This window comes from Loxodonta africana, chromosome 20 (assembly GCF_030014295.1).
Source record: "Loxodonta africana isolate mLoxAfr1 chromosome 20, mLoxAfr1.hap2, whole genome shotgun sequence".
NCBI lineage: Eukaryota > Metazoa > Chordata > Mammalia > Proboscidea > Elephantidae > Loxodonta > Loxodonta africana.
Window position 1 is genome coordinate 62,912,705 of NC_087361.1, and position 12,127 is coordinate 62,924,831.

The window sequence follows — 12,127 nt, forward strand, 5'->3', positions numbered from 1 at the left end:
GAGCTGAACTAAATGAATTAGAGAACAGAAAAACAATTGAAAGAATTAACAAAGCCAAAAGCTGGTTCTTTGAAAAAATTAACAAAATTGATAAACCATTGGCTAGACTGACTAAAGAAATACAGGAAAGGAAACAAATAACCCGAATAAGAAATGAGAAGGACCACATCACAACAGAACCAAATGAAATTAAAAGAATCATTTCAGATTATTATGAAAAATTGTACTCTAACAAATTTGAAAACCTAGAAGAAATGGATGAATTCTTGGAAAAACACTACCTACCTAAACTAACACATTCAGAAGTAGAACAACTAAATAGACCCATAACAAAAAAAGAGATTGAAACGGTAATCAAAAAACTCCCAACAAAAAAAAGCCCTGGCCCGGATGGCTTCACTGCAGAGTTCTACCAAACTTTCAGAGAAGAGTTAACACCACTACTACTAAAGGTATTCCAAAGCATAGAAAATGACGGAATACTACCCAACTCATTCTATGAAGCCACCATCTCCCTGATACCAAAACCAGGTAAAGACATTACAAAAAAAGAAAATTACAGACCTATATCCCTCATGAATATTGATGCAAAAATCCTCAACAAAATTCTAGCCAATAGAATCCAACAACACATCAAAAAAGTAATTCACCCTGATCAAGTGGGATTTATACCAGGTATGCAAGGCTGGTTTAATATCAGAAAAACCATTAATGTAATCCATCACATAAATAAAACAAAAGACAAAAACCACATGATCTTATCAATTGATGCAGAAAAGGCATTTGACAAAGTCCAAGACCCATTCATGATAAAAACTGTTACCAAAATAGGAATTGAAGGAAAATTCCTCAACATAATAAAGGGCATCTATGCAAAGCCAACAGCCAATATCACTCTAAATGGAGAGAACCTGAAAGCATTTCCCTTGAGAACGGGAACCAGACAAGGATGCCCTTTATCACCGCTCTTATTCAACATCGTGTTGGGAGTCTTAGCCAGGGCAATTAGGCTAGACAAAGAAATAAAAGGTATCCGGATTGGCAAGGAAGAAGTAAAGTTATCACTATTTGCAGATGACATGATCTTATACACAGAAAACCCTAAGGAATCCTCCAGAAAACTACTGAAACTAATAGAAGAGTTTGGCAGAGTCTCAGGTTATAAAATAAACATACAAAAATCACTTGGATTCCTCTACATCAACAAAAAGAACACCGAAGAGGAAATCACCAAATCAATACCATTCACAGTAGCCCCCAAGAAGATAAGATACTTAGGAATAAATCTTACCAAGGCTGTAAAAGACCTATACAAAGAAAACTACAAAGCTCTACTACAAGAAATTCAAAAGGACATACTTAAGTGGAAAAAATACCCTGCTCATGGATAGGAAGACTTAACATAGTAAAAATGTCTATTCTACCAAAAGCCATCTATACATTTAACGCTCTTCCGATCCAAATTCCAATGTCATATTTTAAGGGGATAGAGAAACAAATCACCAATTTCATATGGAAGGGAAAGAAGCCCCGGATAAGCAAAGCACTACTGAAAAAGAAGAAGAAAGTGGGAGGCCTCACCTTACCTGACTTCAGAACCTATTATACAGCCACAGTAGTCAAAACAGCCTGATATTGGTACAACAACAGACACATAGACCAATGGAACAGAATTGAGAACCCAGACATAGATCCATCCACGTATGAGCAGCTGATATTTGACAAAGGACCAGTGTAAATTAACTGGGGAAAAGATAGCCTTTTTAACAAATGGTGCTGGCAGAACTGGATATCCATTTGCAAAAAAATGAAACAGGACCCATACCTCACACCATGCACAAAAACTAACTCCAAGTGGATCAAAGACCTAAACATAAAGACTAAAACGATAAAGATCATGGAAGAAACAATTGGGACAACCCTAGGAGCCCTAATACAAGGTATAAACAGAATACAAAACATTACCAAAAATGATGAAGAGAAACCCGATAACTGGGAGCTCCTAAAAATCAAACACCTATGCTCATGTAAAGACTTCTCCAAAAGAGTAAAAAGACCACCTACAGACTGGGAAAGAATTTTCAGCTATGACATTTCCGACCAGCGCCTGATCTCTAAAATCTACATGATTCTGTCAAAACTCAACCACAAAAAGACAAACAACCCAATCAAGAAGTGGGCAAAGGATATGAACACATATTTCACTAAAGAAGATATTCAGGCAGCCAACAGATACATGAGAAAATGCTCTCGATCATTAGCCATTAGAGAAATGCAAATTAAAACTACGATGAGATTCCATCTCACACCAGCAAGGCTGGCATTAATCCAAAAAACACAAAATAATAAATGTTGGAGAGGCTGCGGAGAGATTGGAACTCTCATACACTGCTGGTGGGAATGTAAAATGGTACAACCACTTTGGAAATCTATCTGGCGTTATCTTAAACAGTTAGAAATAGAACTACCATAAAACCCAGAAATCCCACTCCTAGGAATATACCCTAGAGATACAAGAGCCTTCATACAAACAGATACATGCACACCCATGTTTATTGCAGCTCTGTTTACAATAGCAAAAAGTTGGAAGCAACCAAGGTGTCCATCAACGGATGAATGGGTAAATAAATCGTGGTATATTCACACAATGGAATACTACGCATCGATAAAGAACAGTGACGAATCTCTGAAACATTTCATAACATGGAGGAACCTGGAAGGCATTATGCTGAGCGAAATGAGTCCGAGGCAAAAGGACAAATATTGTATAAGACCACTATTATAAGATCTTGAGAAATAGTAAACCTGAGAAGAACACATACTTTTGTGGTTACGAGGGGGGGAGGGAGGGAGGGTGGGAGAGGGTTTTTTATTGATTAATCAGTAGATAAGAACTGCTTTAGGTGAAGGGAAAGACAACACTCAATACATGGAAGGTCAGCTCAATTGGACTGGACCAAAAGCAAAGAAGTTTCCGGGATAAAATGAATGCTTCAAAGGTCAGCGGAGCAAGGGCGGGGGTCTGGGGAACATGGTTTGCGGGGACTTCTAAGTCAATTGGCAAAATAATTCTATTACGAAATCATTCTGCATCCCACTTTGAAATGTGGCGTCTGGGGTCTTAAATGCTAACAAGCAGCCATCTAAGATGCATCAATTGGTCTCAACCCACCTGGAGCAAAGGAAAATGAAGAATACCAAGGTTACACGACAACTAAGAGCCCAAGAGACAGAAAGGGCCACATGAACCAGAGACCTACATCATCCTGAGACCAGAAGAACTAGCTGGTGCCCGGCCACAATCGATGACTGCCCTGACAGGGAGCACAGCAGAGGACCCCTGAGGGAACAGGAGATCAGTGGGATGCAGACACCAAATTCTCATAAAAAGACCAAACTTAATGGTCTGACTGAGACTGGAGGAATCCCGGCGGCCATGCTCCCCAGACCTTCAGTTGATACAGGACAGGAACCATCCCCAAAGACAACTCATCAGACATGAAAGGGACTGGTCAGCGGGTGGGAGAGAGATGCTGATGAAGAGTGAGCTAATTATATCAGGTGGACACTTGAGATTGTGTTGGCAACTCTTGTCTGGAGGGGGGATGGGAGGATAGAGAGAGAGGGAAGCCGGCAAAATTGTCAAGAAAGGAGAGACTGAAAGGGCTGACTCAATAGGGGGAGAGCAAGTGGGAGTAGGGAGTGAGATGTATGTAAACTTATATGTGACAGACTGATTGGATTTGTAAACGTTCACTTGAAGCTTAATAAAAGTTATTAAAAAAAAACAAGAAAATTATAGAAAAAAAAAAAAGAAGATGGAAGGAATATACAGAGTCACTACACCAAAAAGAATTGGTTGACTGTGTAGTTAGTGGTATTTTTTTGTGAAGATGCTGCAAATCGGAGACATACTGGTTCTGTTTTAAATGAAAAAAAAAAAACTAGCTACTCTGCAAAAAGCAAAGTAAATAAATGAGGATCCATAAGCCATACCCACGATCATTTCTGTAAAATACTTAGAGTCATCTTTATCATGTGCTATAAGAATACCTAATGATATGGTCAAACTCCTGGCATTAAATACCCCAAGAACTAAAGAACTTATGAAGAAAATGAATAATTTGTTAATGCTTTGGAAATGAAGGCTCTAGGAAGTGGAGCTGTATTTCCTGTGCTTAATAAATGTAGATTGATCTGTCTCATGATAATTTAATACACCAGGAATAAACTCCCATTTTGCATCTGGCAAGTTTCTCCCTTTTTACTCATGAGGTTTTCCCTCTAGACTCACTATTTGCCAAAGCCTCTCAGAACTTACCAAAACACCCCCCTGAAGGCAGCCGTGGCCCAAACACTAACTTCTGAGTGAACGGGACACAGAAGCAGGAAGCGTATGAGTGATGGCTGGGTGCAAAGCACTCATTGTTCAAATGAGGAAACTGAGATCCAGAGAAAGGCCTTGCACAAATCACAGAGCAAGTGGTGGTAGGGTTGGGCTGAGACTTATTTTTAAGATGGGAAGTAGTAATATGGAGCTCTGGTGGCGCAGTGATTAAACATTAACCAAAAGGTTGACAGTTTAAATCCACCAGCTGTTACTTGGAAACCCTATGGGGCAATTCTACTCTGTCATATAGGGTCCCTATGAGTTGGAATCCACTCGACGGCAAAGGGTTTAAGTAGCAATATAAGTAAATCCGTCTAGACTGATTTTTGGCAGAATTAACTTGGTTAACACATACGAGCTATTTCTGATAAAATTTAAATAAGCGGTTTTTAGTTTTGAATTCTGAGCCCCTAAACAAAAATTACCAAAAAAGTCTCCATCTTCCTACTCTTTGTCAATTGCAAAATGAATAAATTTCCAACGCCAGATCATCTTTGACGGTTGTTTAGAGTGTACTTATGTATATGGCTTAAAATCATTGATGAGTACTGCAGGTTAACTGATTGATGAAAACAAGGTTAACGTTGATACAGATCAGACTAATCAGAAAGCTCCTGACCTAGCAATGGAGCCAAGGTTCTGGCCCTAAAGCTACCCCCTTTTTTTTTTTTTTTGTCTGAATTCTGAGTGTTAGATAATACACATAAGAATTACCAGCAAAAAAGAAACAAAAATATCAGATTTATTAATGGCATGGCAAGTGCCCCAAAATCCCTACCATGTGGAGATTTATGGTGCAACTTCGAATAGAGAAGGCTGCTTGGAACTGAGGCCAAAGTGGAGTCTTCCAGCTCCCCACTGGAGCCTGGGCCTTGGGACAGACACAAGCATTGCAGGGGTGAAATGCTGCTCCACCACAGCTCCACCTCACTCTACCGAGGCATCCCCCCCACTCATTCAACGTCCTTGCAAACCGTGGCTTCTGACCATGGTTTGCTTTGAACTTGCAGCCCTCGCAAGCTGCAGCCTCTAACTGAGGTTTGTATTTGGTGCCTGATCTTTGTTCATGCGCCAGCCAGGATCTTGACGCATAAGCAGATCTGGAGAATCATGTCCTTACCTGACCCCAGACCTGAGCACCTCCAGAGGGGAGGATAATCCCAGCACACAGTTCCACCAGAGCCCCATTGCAAAGCGAGAAGTCCCACAACTTGGACTTCGAATGAAGAGTGACTCAGCACAGCTCAGCACCCAGATCTCCAAATTTGGGCATGGGAGAGCTCGGGGTATAGGGTTTCAGGCGCCAATCCCTGCCCCCTGGGGACTCAAGGATATAAAAGTTCCCTCATCCCCTCAGGCAGGGAGCACGTGGTCTTTTCGCCACTAGGCTCCGTGTTGCTTCTTGACTGTAGAGACAATAAATTTGCCACTTTCTGCTTCTCTTGTAATTGGCGTCCATCTTATTTCAATCGGCTAATAGGACAGGACAAGAACTCGAGGAATTCAGTCACATGGGTAGTGTGGGGGGACTCTGGGTCTGCAGTGAGCCCACTTAGGCAAACTGTTGCAAGGCTGAGCACTGGGGCCTGTGTCACACCCATCGTCATAGGCAGGGCAGACCCCTTCTCTTTAAGCAAAGGGCTCTGCTTCCCCTAAAAGGAAGATAGATGTGGAAGCCGGAACCAGAAGCCCTGATGGGCCTACTTCCTGCTTTTGAGGGTAATCACCCTGCTCACTGTAAAAAATCAGTAATTAATCATTTTTCCTATGTGGGGAGAAACCAATAGAGAGTGGAGACTTGAACAGTTGGTGAAGTTCCCTCCTATATATGCAGAGGTGAAAGTGCAGAGAGGAATATGATGTCTCACTCCAATGGATAACGTTGTTTCTTATTTAGACTTCCTATGAAGTGTGACTCAGCATAACTCAGCACCCGGATCTCCAAATTTGGGCATGGGAGGCCTTGAGGTATAGGGTTTCAGGTGCCAATCCCTGCCCCCTGGGGACTCAAGGATATAAAAGGTCCTTCATCCCCTCAGGCAGGGAGCACGTGGTCTTTTGGCCACTAGGCCCCATGTTGCTCCTTGTCTGTGCAAACGATAAATTTGCCACTTTTTTTCCCTTGCAATTGGCGTTCATCTTATTTTGATAGGCTAACAGGACAGGACAAGAACTCAAGGAATTCGGTTACAAGTATAACTTAATACGCATTAACATAAACTAATCCCGCCTCATTAATATAACAAACATAACTCATCCACAAATGGGATTATAACTACAGGCAGAGGTTAGGATTTACAACACATCACAAAACGGAGGACAGCCATACAATACTGGAAATCATGGCCTAGCCAAGTTGACACACATTTTGGGGGGACACAATTCAATCCATAGCATATGCGTTGTTATCTATGTTTTGCAAATGAAGAAATATACAGATATGCAGAGTAACCTGTTCAAAATCACATAACTACCAAGTATTAGAGCTAGTATTGGAAACCAGTCCTATATGACTTCAGAACTCTGCACCCTGTATTACACTACCACACACACACACATACACACTAAGCTATTCATAACACAAACTCCTGACTTATACATCCCTCTTTTATGAATTTCTACTGTCAGTTGGGACTTTCTTCATGCTTATACAGTATGTTAGTTTTGTGTGTGTGTATGTGTGTTTTCAACCACTTTCAATTTTAGTTAGATAGATAGATAAATAGGTAGGGTTCAATGGAGGATAACTAACTATGACAGTTAACGTCATTTATACTGAATATGTATTTATTGCACTAGGGTTCATGGAAGATACAAAGATAAATCAATCTGTATGTATTGAGGTCTACAAGAAGCCTCTGGTTTAGTGGGGGAAATGAAACAAGTACGTGGATATTTATGATACAGTGTAGAAAGGCATAAACGCCTTACAAGAGATGTAGATAAACTGCTACCAGAGTTAAGAGAAGAGAGAGATTGGATACCTGTTAACCAGAAAGATGAGGTTAGGGTTCATGAAGGCTTTGACAGATGAAACAGGCCTTGAGGCATTGGTAGAAACAGGATGTGTGGATTTAGAAAGAGGGGAAAGAGAATCTCAGGAAAGGGTAGAGACAGGAAAGGATAGAGGGAATGTAAGAATCTGCATTTTTAGTTTGGCAAGAGACAAGAAGCAAAATGATGAATTAAGACTAGGAAAATCTACTGGAGCCAGATTGTGGGGAGAAGGGGGAAAGCATGGCATTTCATGGTAGGCCAAGAAGTTTAGATTTTTTGATGAGAACCAGTGAAGGATTTTTAAAATGAAAGTAAATTGATCTCCCTTCTGTTTCAGGACATTAATCTGACAGCGGTATGGAAAATGAATTTGCCTAGGGAGAGCCTGGAGCCAGGAAAACCAATTAGAAGCCTCTCCCAGGACACCAGGTGGCCAGAGTCCAGGGCTCCTGTGAAATGGGGCAGTAACAAGAGGAATGGAATTATAGGCACAAAGGGACAGTAACACTAGGTGTAGGTGGAGACAGGAGCATGATCCAAGGAGGCAGTGTAGTGAGGAAGGGAACAGGTAACTGATAACACACTATGCTGGGTCAGCTCTGTGCCAGCTCCTCATTTTACAAGCAAGGAAACTAGATGCAGAGTAGTTTGTCCAACGTCACACCTGAGGAGTCCGTGGGCTTCAGTTTCCTCATCTATAAAATGAGAATGAAGGACTAGGTCTCAGGCCTCTTTCAGCTCTCACATCAGATGAATGTGTGACTCTTTGATGCTGAAGTAGATACCAGAAGTAGAATCAGCAATCCCAATAGACATTTAGGTATTGGGGTTGGGGTTTGTGAGAGGCATCCTCTTAAGAGGGCACACATTTGCAGACCTGGGTGACTGGGTGAACAGTGAGGTCAATAACAGAAACTGGAACTACCAAGAAGGAGCGTGTTTGGGGGAAATCTGCTGAGTTCAGTTTTGAACATGTTGAGTTTGAGGTGCTGGCAAGACATGCAGATATAGGTACACTCATGGGAGATTCCACAAACACTTACCTGCTTACTCATTCCTTCTTTTATTGATTGCCTGCCCGTCCTTCATCTCTTACCACTCTCTTTACATTACCTCCCTCCTTCCCTCTTTTCTCTTTTTCTTCTCTTTTTCCCCTCTTCTGATCTTTTTCATTTTTTCTCCCCAACTAAGTTAAAATATGCAGAAGCCATTTTAAACAGAAAAGCTATAAAAATATGAGGCACTATTATTCATGTTGTCCTTTCTCTATGTAGTGGCTCTCAAGTGGGGACAATTGTGCCCCTTAGGGAACAATTGGAGATGTCTGAAAATATTTTGGTTGTCACAGCTGGAGTGTGGTACTATTAGCATCTAATGGGTAGGGGCCAGGGATGCTGCTAAACATTCTACCATGGACACAACAGCCCTCTGAAGACAAAAAACTATCCAGCCCAAAACGTCCATAATGCCACTACTGAAAAACACTGTTCTGTACATTAGTCTGGCAGTGACCCCTGCAGTATTGCTGAGTTCTACCAGTGGCCCTAGTTTAAGGCAGAAAGGACTGGCTTGTCCAGTCAGAAGTCAGGCCATTATAGAAGTCAGGCATTTAGGGAATCCAGAATTTTTGCAATGTGTTTTTTTATATGAAAAAATTATAACTAACATATATTGAGAATGTACTATGTGCTAGGCATTTTTTCTAAGTACTTTACATATATTAACCCAATTAATACCCCAACAATCCTTTGAGGTAGGAACTAATATTACCTCCATTTTACAGATGAAGAAAGTGAGGCTAGACAAACTTCAAAAGATGGCCCAAATTCACACAGCAAGTAGCCAAGCCAAGAAACAAACTCAGGCAGCCTGGCTCCTGAGCCATACTCTTACACGCTTTGCCATATTGTTCTACATGACAAAGATAATACCCCTTAACCATTACCTATTCCTGTAACAGTTTTTCTAACAGAGGCCTGGATTATAAAACTCCATTCATAACTTCTCATTAAAAAAAAATTAAGGCTTGCTTTTTTTCTTAAACTACTCTTAATTTTACAACGACTAGGTGTTTTTTTTTTTTTTTTTTAGGTGGAATACAGAGCCCTGGTTGCACAGTGTTTAAGAGCTTCACTATGAGTTGGAATCGACTGGACGGCAACGGGTTTGGTTTTCTTGGTTTAAGTGGGATATGGAACCCTTGTGATGCAGTGGTTAAGAGCTCGAATCCATCAGCAGTTCAAATCCATCAGCTGCTCCTTGGAAACCCGGTGGGGCAATTCTATTCTGTCCTATAGGGTTGCTATGAGTTGGAATTAACTTGATGGCAATGGGTTTGTTTGTTTGTTTGTTTAGGTGGGATACACTCTACGTTCATGAAAGCCACTTGACTGCTAAAGGATTTAATTTGGCCTCATTAGCAAGATAACTAACTGCTTCGTATCTCACTTGTCTCATCAGTAGAATGGACACATTAACTATATCATAGGATTTTTTTTTAATGGGTTAATACAGTACAGTCCGTAGACTGGTGCCAGTCTGTGAATGTTTGTTACTGGTCCATGAGGAAATAAGTACAGAATTTCAAATTCTCATGGAATCTAGATTTTCTGGATTCATGGAGGCTGTATGAACCCCTGAAACTATTGCCCCAAGGTAATCTTTAAACCTTAAACCAAAAATAAATTATTTTTTAAAAAGAGTAAGCATTTATAAACTTTTATAACAATTTGCCAGAGCAATTTTTTGTCTACTGAATCTAATACAGTAAAACCTGTGAAAGTCAGAAACTGCAAAAAGTGGAAACCTGTCAGAGAAGGAAAACTCAAATATTTTTGTTTTTTTTAATAGTGGAGAAAAGTGGTAAGGCTGCACCGTGTCAAAGGTGGAAAACTTGCAAGACCCAGTAAAACAAGGCAGTTTTGTCGAGTTCAGGCTCTCAAGGGTTTCACCGTAGTCAAACAAACAAAAAACAACTTAAGCTCGAATTTTCTGTCTTTTTAAAATTTTCATGTTTCTAGTAATTAATTTTTTTTTTTAATTCTACCAAAGCAATGGCCTATGACAGGTTGGAAATTTTAAAAAATACTGGTTCATCATCACAGACAGTAGAAGCTGCACTGAGCTAACACACATAAAGCACTTAAAACAGCATCTGACAGTAAGTCCTTGATAAATGTTAGCTAATAGTAATAATAACAGCAGCCCTACCTACCCCAAAGATATATGTTCCTGAGATTTATTTTTTTTATGTCATTTTGAGCTCATCCTCAATTCCATTCAATCTCTTTCCTACAGTATGAGCCATTAACGGAGGTGCTAATGTACTCCTTACTCATTTACCATGTATTATGAGACACTAAGTATTTTCACAGTGTCTGCCATTTTTCTCAAGGGGAGTATAACTAGCATAGTATATAGGATTCTGGTTGTTATTCTGTCACAGAAGGCAACATCCTCTTATACTGTGCCCCACCTGCTAATGCATCAGTCTCCCCAGCTCTTAGCCTCACTGTCCTTCTAATGCCCTTCCTGGGACACAGTCCCATGTTCCTGTCCTAAGGAATTACACTATTTAACAGTCCAGGCATTATTGAATTGCCCCGGTTGTTACTCAGTTTCCTTCAGTGAGGCATCAGAGGGCCATAATTTAAATAAAATAAATTTCTGGGCAACAGAAATATTAATATTGAAACAGTTATACCTCTCTCAGTGCTAAGCGCCAGGATCCCTTGTCCCCGATCATCAAACTGGGAGGATGTTTCTGGGTGGAGAGACCACAGGGAGGGAAGGCAAAGCCTGGTAAAACAAGGCTGGGGTAGAGGGTGCTGAGAGAACTCAAAGGTATGCTGAGACTTTAGGTCTTTTTTTCACAGCAGATTAACAGCCATAAAAATTTGAACCTAAAGACAAGAGCTAGGTAATTCCATTGGCTGAGGCTGGCAGTAAAATAATTAAATAATTGGACCTTTAAGAAATGCGGCCTAGTAATAATCTTTGACCAAGACTGTAAACAGAGAAGGGAGTTGCTGTAAACATCACAGCTCATCCATTTTATGCATATTTTCAGTTAATTAAACTTCTGATGATTTTTGGTCACATCCTTATATTTTATTTTAGAATCCTCTCACGTGCTGGGTTGGTGTTCAGACCAATGCACTCCAGCTATGGGTTATTGCAAGAATTGGGCTTTTCCCACGTAAAGACCTGGGATGAGAGAAGGTCACAGAATTGGGAAGTAAAAGAGACTTATGGAGAGGGCTTTGAATTTTTATCTTTCATTGATATAAATACCTTTATTTTTGTTCGTCAATTTGGTGGTATAAATAATTCAAAGGTTGTTCTTGGCAATTTGAAAGGTGGATCCTAAGGATGCCTATATATTTTTCCATATAGAAATTCCAGCTTTTTAAAACTGGAAGGGATCTTAGAGGTCTTCTAAATTAAGTTGCTTCATTTTACAATCGAGAAGGCTATAGCCTGTAAAAATTTGGTGACTTATTTAAAGCAAGAGTTTGAACAGTGGGGCCAGGACTAGAACCCAAGAAACGGAATTTCTAGTTCCCTACTGTTTCTATTACTATCCTTCTCCTACCTCAGATGATAACCCCAGGTTAAAAAAAAAAAAAATTAGTTTGAATTTATTCTAATTTTCTAATCAATTTTTTATTTCCTATGGGAATTTATAATGGGCATTTCAGTAACGCTGGTTCTAATTTCTGTCATGCCCTTCTGAACAAG